Genomic DNA, 11,037 nt, shown 5'->3' on the forward strand with positions numbered 1-11,037 from the left:
TAATTCAGTGTGACCATAGCTATGAATTGGAATTGATTGACCATTACCAACCATTATACCACGTTTATTGCTCATATTAAAATAAGACGTGAGGTTACCTTGTGCGGATGTCATGTGAGAAGTGGCACCGGTGTCCATGTACCAATTCGCATCCGGAGGAGTGATACCAAGAGTATGCATTGTTGCTTCAATGTCGGTTGGAGTTGGAGTTGTCGTGTAGGCCTGCTGGGTCTGGGCCCAAGTATATCAGGGTGCGGTTTCTGCTGCTGTCCATAATTGGGCTTGGCCCATGAGTTTGATGGATTTGGACAAGGAGGTATAGCCCAAGGAGCCTAAGGTGCCATCCAGGGCCACGACTGTCCGCCAGACCATGAAGCATTGGTCGAAGGATGATGTCCTGCTGGCTGCTGCCCACTACCGCGGCTGTTGCTGCTGCCCATCTGACCACCACCTCCGGCCTTACCCCCACCGCCTGTACCTCCCTTGTTGCCTCCATGACCACCATTGTTGCTGCGATTTTTTTCTCCATTATTGTTGTGGTTTTGGTTCCTCTTGCCACCATTAGTTTTGTGGTTCGAAGAGGAATGATCAGAAATATCATGAGAGCCATTCAAATCACGAGAAACCATGGCGGATGAGGACCTATGTGCCGCCTTCTTAGCAAGACCGGCCTCTTCAAGAGTGAGCATCGAACGAGCTTGATAAAATTGGGGTAAAGGATCACGTTGGAGAATAAGAGTGGCCACACCCGGTGAGGCCAGAGACTAGTTGAAGAACCAGTCTATTGTTGTCGACAGGAGAGCCGACATTCTTGAGTTGGTCCAACAGAGATTTGAGATGTTGACAATAGGCAGAGACATTTGGAAAATCTTCCATGTTCACATGAGTGAGTCGTACTCAAGGGTGACGGCACGAGAGTGTTTGTTATCCTGGAATATATCACACAATCTATTCCAAGCCTCCATTGCTGTGGTGTCAGGTTCAAGAATTGTATATAAAAGATCATGAGATATAGTAGCGTAAATCCACTATAGAACAGTAGCGTCAAGAGTCGACCAAAGCTCTTTCTCCTCCTCTGTTTTAGGCAGTTTCTCCTTGCCCTTTGCCGGAGGAATAATATGGTCAATTACTCTATGGGATCGTGCGTGAATCTTAAAGAGTTCCGCCCATGTGGAATATTGTACGTTCTCCATCTCAAGAGTGTTGTGAACATGGTTCTTGATGTTGGATACAACAAGAGCAGGGTGAAAAGATGATTTTGAGTCATACATGGTGATTGAGAAGAAGAAGAAGAAGAAGAAGAAGAGGAGGAGGAGGAGGAGGAGGAGGAGGAAGAGGAAGAAGAAGAAGAAGAGGAAGAAGAAGAGGAAGAAGAAGAAGAAGAGGAAGAAGAAGAGGAGGAAGAAGACGAGGAGGAAGAAGAGGAAGAAGAGGAAGAAGAATAAGAGGGGCGGAACGGCGCTGCGGAAGACAGAGAAAGTTTAAGGATCTTTCCCTAGAAATTGGATACCATGAAAGAGATTAATCCCTTGATACATTTCATTAGAATCATCCGTTTATATACAATAAATACAAGAGTATAATTAGGCTATAATTAAGGAAACTAACTAGCTATAAGTAGGAACTAAATATTCACTTAACAAAGATGATATATACAATGAGTCAGAATATATTTATCATATATTCTAACCGTTTTGGCTTAATGGAGATTTTTTTTTTTGGAAATCGCGACTCGGGCAACGATTTTAATAAATAAATAAATAAAATTTAATGAAATCGCTACCCTTGCAGTGATTTCAAGAAAATAATTTTTTACATGATGTTAACGGGGTTAAAATTGAGCAAGGATAACGCTGCCCCATCAGCGACTTGTCCATTTTGGTATTTTTAAAATATCAGTGGTCCTTTATGCATTTTGTAAGAAAAAAATGGCCTTTTTGACTCCAAACTCGTTTTTTATGTAGAATTCTGTGAAGAAAAGTTAGAAATCCTACTTGAGGATCAAGTTAGTTTCCCTTTATAAATAAAAGATTTCAATGAATATCCCTCAATTCCTGAATATACATAAAAAAATAAAAAAAAAATAAAAATTCTCCCTTCTCCTTTATTTATACTTTGTCCTTCTTCTTACTTCATAATTTCATAACAACAAACATAATGACAATCGAAGACTTCAATTTCCTCAAATGTAATGTCAGCATCCAAACTACTTGAAATGTTTTATATGGCATGATTTAATTATGTGTACAACTCAACCCAACGTTTGCTTTCCTTTTCGATATTCTACTGCTTAGTGGCGGAGCTAAGATTTTCAATAAGGGGCTCAAAATCTGAAAAAATAGACACATGAAATAGCTGAAGGGGGTTCGATATCTACTATATATACCTAAAAAAATATTTTAACCATATATAAATAATATAGTTTTTCACCGAATGGGATTCAGAACCCCCTAATTGTAAGGTGGCTCTGCCACTACTACTACTATTACTACTACTACTCCCTCAGTTCCTTTTTATATGTCATCTCTTTCTATAAATAGTTGGACCAAAATACTTGTCATTTTATAAAATTAATGAATAAATTACCATCTTCTTCCTATTATACCTTGATAGAGTAATTAATTAGTCTTGAAAATATATATTTGATCAACCTAGAAAAACTAATAAACAATTAATAATCATTGGAGTACTTCATACATTGATTAATTACTCTCTCCATTCACTATTCTATAAAATCTGATTTTTGAAAATAAACTTAAAAATTTAAATAGCCATCCAAATGCATTTTAATTTTTGAAATCTAGCATATTCATCATTTATTGAAAAATTGACTTAAGAAAACATTAAATAAGGGTAGAATGGTAAAGTTACTTAATTTCTTAATGCAAGTGCAATCTAAAACTTAATTTTTTAATGCAAGTGCAATCTAAAAAGGTGACATATAAAAAGGAACGGAGTGAGTAGTAAAGATGACAACACTTTTTTCATTCTTTATCAATCTTTCATTCACTACAAGTTTGATAATTAATTAGGAGGTGAGTTATATAGATATAAATAATATTATAAATATTTGATAGTTAATAGGAAGATAAATTATCTATGTATAAAATTAATATGATGTTTTGTTTATAATTTAGGATATACACATAATTAATACATGTATAAGTTATAAAAAAATGTATGCATTATTTGATACATGATAAAAGATGAAATAACTAATACATGAATAATCAATCCTACATAGTTAATGGGTGAAAACCATTTTCACCCCAATTTTTATTTTAAAATCGAACTTCGACTTCTCTTTTATCTTAAGCATTTTTCATTTTACCTTTGTTATATCACATATATGTAATACCTTTTTATATTATATACAATTTATTTTTTAACCTAGATATTTATGAATTTTTCGTTAAAAGTTCATTAACATTATAAGTAGAATAATATTTTTATGAATTTATCACAAAATTTATTATTATTTTTATGACTGTTATTTTAATATAATATGTATTAAACATGCATTTTACGTATGTATGCGCATATTTTTATTTTTCTCCACTCTCTTACTCCATGTGTTTCATATTACTGGACTCATTTTGATATGACACCCCTTTAAAAAATTAATTAGAGATGTATTTAACTAAACTAACATTATTAATAATTCTTTAAAACTTTAAATGTGACTACTACTAATTTATGCAGTTATTTAATATTAAGGGTAGAAATAAAACAATATTAAAAAATTCTTTTGATTTCATAACTTAGTCAAACACGTTAAAACAATTATTTTTAGAATGAGAGTCAAGTAATATAAACTACAAAGATATTTTATATTATTTATATAACTAAACAAGTTTTGATTGACATTAATGAAAAAAGAAACAAAATTTTCACTTGCTCTCTCTCTTTTTCTCCCAATAAACATTACGGGTGTGTTTGGTATGAAGGAAAATGTTTCCTAGAAAACAAGTACATCTTTGACTTATTTTCTCATGTTTGGTTGATGATTAGAAAATATTTTTCGTATTTTTTTTAGTGTTAGATTTATGAATAAAAATTATTTTTGAGAAAATATCTTTTATTTTTACTAGAGAATAAAAAATAATTTTTGAATTGAAATTGAAAATATATTTTAAAAATAAACATATTTTTTTGGGGGGTGGGGTGGTGGGGTGGTGAGGGGTGCGGGGTGAGGGTGGGGTAAAAAAGTAAAAAAATTGAAGTTGAAAAATATTTTTTTAAAATAAGCTTTAAATTTATTTTTTGATTTTTTCAACAAAAAAATTGTAATTTGAAGTTCGAGGAAAGTTTTGAAAAATGTTTTCCTTAATTTTTGAGGGGAAGTCATTTTCCTTAAATTTGAGGAAAATGAGTTTATGTGAAAAATCATTTTCCAAAACATTTAACCAACCAAACATGAGAACATTGAAAAACATTTTTTTTTCTTCATACCAAACACACCCTACAAGTTTGTTTCTTTTCCTTCTTCTTTTTCTCCCAATAAACATTACATTCGTTGAGGACTACTAATTTTATTCTTTCGTCATTGTGGTTAAATAGTTTACAACTTTATTGTATTTGTAACCCCTTTCTCATATCCAAAAATAATTGTTTTCTAGTACTTTTTCTATTCTTAATTATTTATCTACTTTTTTTTGTCCCTTTTTACTTATCTATTTTGATAAATTAAAAAAGGATAAATTTATTTTTACCCATTATACCCTGAATTAATTATTTTAAAAAATATAAACTTTTTGAAAATCTTAAATTTTTAATTCATCCACTTCATAATTAATAGGAGTAAAATGGTAAACTCATTATATCAATTATTATTTTCTTAATAAGTGAGCAAATTTAAAAGTGAACTAATTATTAGGGACAAATGGAGTACATATTAAATTACAAAATACTCCCTCCATTCCATATTAAGTTAATTTTTGAGACATTTTCCATTTTTCAAATTAACTTAATTGTTCAGTTTTCAAGACTACTTTTAGAGTGTTCTTTCAATTTTACCCTTTATTAGTTAGTATCAGAATTAGTGATCAATTAATATTTAGTTATTTTAATCATAAATTTGATAATAATTAATAAAGGTAAAAATGAAAAACTAGATTCAATTTATGTCTTAATTTTTTATTTTTTTTTAGGGGGGGGGAAACACCTTAAAAATTAACTTAATATGGAATGAAGGGAGTAATTTATAAGGACTATGAGATAAGATTATAAACAAAATAAATAAGTAAAAACACGAGAATGGTGGACGGTTCACCTACCTTCTTCTCCTCCATGGTCCCACCATCCACCTCCTATATCATTTATTATTTGACTTAATAATTTATTTTGGTCCAATGAAAGATGGATATGTAAGTTAATGTACCTCTTCTCTACAACACGAAGCTAGCATTTAAGTAACACAGATTTTCAAATATTTTTGCCGAGTCATTTTTTGTTGGAGTTTTCCCATGTATTTGTTCATAATTTTTTTAAAATATTCAATTTTTTTAAAAAATAATAATTTATATTTATAAGTTTTAAAAACTATTGAACATATGTATTTTAAAATAGGTTTAAAATGGATACAAAAAATCAAAATAAGAAAGATAGACGTAATATAATAAACCACATGGAAGGTGAGTGTTATAGAGCAAAACCTCAAGGGAAGTTTATGAAATTATCTCTTTTATTAAAGTCCAATATGTCATCTCCTTCTAGAGGCCCAGTTTGGTGTCGTGTAATGACTCGAACCATCGTTATTTGGGAAAAGCGAAACACCGGGAAACGACTGGGTCACTTTCCCGCCAGGGCATGCTAGATGCCGCTAGGGCGGCAGCGCCACAACGGGATAAGTAGCCGTCAGAGCTGGATAGTCAAGACAGAATGTAAATAACGCGAGTCTTATTTTCTCCTTTTTCCAAAAATCACCTAAACGAGGCGAGAAAGACCTCAGCAACCCTCCAAAGGCTGCTCTAGACTTGGGAAAAAAGGAGAAGGAGATTTCTATCGATAGCTTGCGGATTTCCGGTCAAAATCCTCCATCTCGTCATTCGGAAAACCAAAAATTTATCTAGAATCCCTCTGCGAATGCTTGGCGCCCAGGTAGGTTAGGTTTTATTAATTGAGTAGTTATAAATCTGATGTTTCCCGCATAGTATATTGGAATTGACGGTAGAGATCATGCGTAGGCTTTCGTGCACCGAAGAGAGTCTGTTGAACATATATTCCTAGGTATTTCATCAGACGTATACAGTAAAGGAAAACCCCTAACTCATGAATTAGGGTTTAGGCGATGGATTGTGATTCCTGATTGTATAATGTGTGTTGATTGATTTGCATATGGTATGCATGCGTATATGTAATCCGATAAAAGCGTAAACGAACCTAATGAATTGATTAGAACAATGTATGCCATGAACTTGAGTCCTTGACTATATGATGTGGGCATTGTATGTTATGGATGTGATTATGCTTATGATTGTGATGATTGGATCGGGTGTCACGTACCGACACACTAACTTGCATTGGATTAGGTGTCACGTAACGACACACTAACTTGCATTAGATCGAGTGTCGCGTACCGACACACTAACTTGCATTGGATAGGATGTCACATACCAACATACCTATTGGATTTGGTGCTACGTTCCGCCACACTAACTTGGATCGGGTACTACATTCCGGTACACTAACAGTTTGGGTGTGGGCTCCGTGAGAGGACCATTGACTTGCCATACTGATGTATTCTGAGAATGTGGAAATTGTTCATTGATCCGGAATAGATAATTGGTTGGTGCATGATATATGGATATATGTGTGGGTTGCGGTGTGGTAAATTAGTCGGATGTATTTGTTTGTGTAATGGATTGGGAATAGTTAGGTTCCAATCGGACTCCGATTTGGTAAGTAGTGACCAAGGGCCCAAGTGTCTTTATGTGTTACCTAGGGAGGTGTTAATGAATGTTGTTATTGCGAGTTGGGGTGGTGTTATGCGGTGTTGTCGACTAGACGTGTATTATCCGGTAAAGGATTTGCATAGATACGGTTAGCGAGCCTTGATAGAACGTACTATGGGGTTAAGGGTACTGGTGTAAGGTCAAATATCCAGAATTGGTAAGGCAAGTGAATATAAAGGTGGAGGAATGAATAGTCTTATTGCATGTTTTTCACTGGTCGATCTCTTATATCATGCGGTGGGTATCGGGTTGACCGATGATTCCTACCAGTACGTGTGGTTTGTACTGATACTAGTCTTGCTATGCCTTTTGGGCATAGTCTGGATGCAGGTTTAGTGATGTCTCATAGGTGAAGACGAAGATAATCTCCAACAGCTTCTATGTTTCCTTCCATGTGATGGGAGGTGTGTCCATTACGTATTGTTATGTCTTGTGTTCATACCTTGTAATCTTAGTAGCTCTTGTACCTGTTTAGACTAGATCCCTAGGGTGTTAATTACTTTACAAGTCTTAACTCAAATGGTTTTAAAGCTCTTATTTTATGAAAGTCTCCATGAAATTGTTTTATTTTAGTTTCTTAATCTTCTGCATTGTTTTTAATTATTGAGAATCAAGGGTTCTCCTACTTTGGTGTCAGAGTAGGTGCCCGCATGGTTCAGTGGGTTGGGTCGGGACAAATTAGTATGAGAGCCCAGGTTACCGGTCTCCCCGTACAAGAGGAAATGTGGAGTAGACTCCTGCGGATGGGTGTGTTGACGTCCACATCTAATCTTCAGGAAGATATGAAACATTCTAGGAAGTTGTTCCATCTTTTCTCTCTTTTTGTGCGGGTTGTCGCTTGTGGTATGAGTTGAGTCCAATTGGTATCTCACGATTCCAATTGGTATCTCAACGAAGTGAACTAGACACAATAGTCACGGCTGAAGGGACATGAGCAAGGTAAATTGGAACTGAGAAGGTTCCAATTGGTATCTGGCACTAGGGGCTGCATAAACGCATGGATGATCAGTAATGGTCATCTATGGAACGAACTAATTAAGAATTTGGACTTGTCTGTGAGTTGTAACTTGAAACTGTGAATGCGTGCTTCTTGTGGTCTGAAGTAATTGTGAATGTAAAATTTGTATTTGGTTGGATGTGATGATATGACTATGTGCAGAATAAATTGTGTTTAAGCTTTGATATATACAGCATCCTAGGCTAATTATTCGAAACTGTGCGAGTTGTGATTCTTAAGTTTCGTGAACTTGTTGTTGGAAGGAAAAGTCACGACTAAGTTTGGTGCGAAGGTCAAGATAATCTACAAGGTGATTCGAAAAAGGGAATTTGGATGTGCGTTGCGACTAACTAATAATCGTGTGAGTGTTTGGGCGTATCCTGGGGATGTGCATATTTGTTGTGTGAAAATTGCGGGAATAAATTTGGGGTGTACCTCGTTGGGTTGACCTTTGGGTAGACAATGACTCTCCTAGCTAAGAGGATTATCCTAAATTGCCTAGTTATAGCCTAGTAATCTATGGGAATTTAGGAACGAGAAGAACCCCTGAAAATTATTGGCCTGGGTTCTGTTTCCGTCTGAGCCGCTGGGGCGGGATTATTTCCACCAAGGCGAGACCGCCAGAGCGGGACAGGGCGAGACAGAACCTCAGCCCTGTCTCTTCTGTTTTCCTAAGTCACCCAAATATACCTTAAACGTGTATGAAGCAACCCCCGCAATTGAAATCAGTGCTCAACAATTGAATATAGATTATAAAAACCTAGCATTTAGTTATTGGCTGCGAAAAACAGCAGAAAAGCCAGCATCCATGTGCTACAAAAGTAAGGCAAACGAAAAGAAAGTAATGTTCATTACAAGCCCAAAAAGGGGTGAAAATCCAAGTCAAGATCCTTGCGACCGGGAGGTGTCATCATCGGAGTCGAGGTCCTCCGGGGGTACCAAACCAGTCACGGCCTCATCCAAGAGGGTAAACTATCAGAAGTCTCCTTCCTTGACTGGGGGAATCTCTTTTCCGGGGGCAACACAATAGAATATCACCTTTAGGGTCTTCCACATCTGGACAATCAATGTGTCCCTCTCCAAGCCCTTCCTCTTCTCCTGGCGCAGCTCACGGTGGAGCATCTCGACCTCCAAGGTAGTGCTGGAAAAGGAACGTCCCAATCTCCTTCGGACAACCGCTATATCCTCATCCACCTGTGCACTTGAGAGTGGGGGCTGGACTGGGAGGGAATAGTGATGTCGTCTGCACCGTCTTCCCATCCCTTGTCATCCGCCTCCGTAGCCGCCTGACTGCTACCGGCCCTGTTCGTCCTCCTCCTCTTGCTTCGGGCAGTGGAACCCTGCCTAACCAAAAGAGGATGAAGGGGGATCCATAGGAAGTACCTCATCAGTGTATAAGAGGGGCACCCCCGCCTATTTGCACAACACGGTCACAAGTCCTGGTAGGTGATATACCGTGAGTTTACGATATTTTTAATACATTTTAGTTAAGAGTTGTGTATGTCTAGGGCCATTTTGTAATGGTTTTTATGTATTTTTCTCATGTTTGCAGGAAATATGTTCAGACGTGGAAACTGAGAGACGCAACTGAATGATGTGCAGAAAAAGACATCTACGGAGATGATCCATGGACCGTAGGTCTATTCACGCTCCGTAGATAGGTGTCGCAGATGGGCAGACAAGGCTTGAAGGAAAATCAGGGAATTCTTGACCAAGTGTGGAACCACGGTTGCAATCGACGGACCGTACTGCTGATCCGTCAAATGATTCAGAAAGGGGTTCCAGTACCTGATTTTGAAGATTCTAAGTATGGAGCTACGGAGGAGGATCCACGGACCGTAGATCAATCCACAATCTGTACTAGTGCTCCATCGTTTGGTTTAGAGATTCAAAGATTTTGAAGTTAGAAATTTGCCCAAGTCCTGAGTCACGGAAGGGACCTATGGACTGTAGATCAATCCACGATTCGCAGGTCAGTATCGCCGATCGAAACCGCATCCTGAAACATTATTTCCTTGTTTCATTTACTTTTTAGTTAGGACTTATTTTTCTATACATGGGGTAATAAGAAAAGAATTATCAACATAGATTTAGTGTGATACTATCTAATAGAATTAATGTCGATTGGTGCGAGGGTGAAAACTAAGACATACATCGATGTGACGTCTATTATGAGGTAATGGTAAGGGTTAGTAAATTATACACACGTAGCCGGACCAAGGTGTGGGGTGAAATTCTCTAGATGTCGGACCAAGGTGCGGGGTGAAATTCTCTAGATGTCGGACCAAGAATTTAGAGATACATAACTTATCGCTTTGCATGTAATACACTAAGAAAAGATTGCTATTACTAGGATTACCTCGTTATGAGCTTATGGGGAACACGTACACCCTAGTTACTTTCTCAATCTTGATAACAACTAAAGTTTGAATCTTGCTCACTAAATACTTACACAATTTCCTGAATTTATTTCACAAATCCCCCCCTCCCCCTCTTTAATTACTTGTTTTTGGAAATACATTGACTAAACAAATGTAATCGTCAGTTAAGTTTAAGTCTAAATCATATTCCTCGTGGGATCGACCCCAACCTACAAGTTGGGTTCTTTACTTGATAACGATCGCTTATGCTTCCTTGGGGAGGTGTAATTTGAGCGTATCAAATTTTGGCGCCGCTGCCGGGGAATTTGGCATTTAGATTAAGTTTAACTACATTGTTGAACTTTAGTCAAATAGTTCCTAATTTAACTTTTTTTTTTGTTTTTGTCTCTCAGATTCCTACTGTAGTGTATGCCAAGTACACGGAGTCAAGGAGAACCACTTACTCCCTACGATCCAGAACTGAACTGAACTTTGCGGATAATGAATAATCAAGGATTGCCAGTTAATCCTATCGGAGAAGAGTTAGGTGACGGTGTTGGGTTGCATCCTCCGAGGGTTGGTGATGAGAATAATCAGATTCAAGCTGAGAATATATTGAGAGATGCAGTGAGGGTACAAGATCAACTAGGGCCAAGACTGCATGATAACTATAGGGTCAACTTTAACGCTGCTGAATCTGATGGACCTCTTGTCCTACCTCCTCTAC

At 36.8% G+C, this 11,037-nt stretch overlaps 1 pseudogene; it reads right to left on the reverse strand.

The window, feature by feature from the left end:
• Positions 1-332: 332 nt before the first annotated feature.
• LOC125827328 (uncharacterized) lies at positions 333-965 on the reverse strand (annotated as a pseudogene).
• Between the last annotated feature and the right edge of the window lie 10,072 nt (positions 966-11,037).

Source organism: Solanum verrucosum, unplaced genomic scaffold (assembly GCF_900185275.1).
Source record: "Solanum verrucosum unplaced genomic scaffold, falcon-dt-bn FXZP01000106.1, whole genome shotgun sequence".
NCBI lineage: Eukaryota > Viridiplantae > Streptophyta > Magnoliopsida > Solanales > Solanaceae > Solanum > Solanum verrucosum.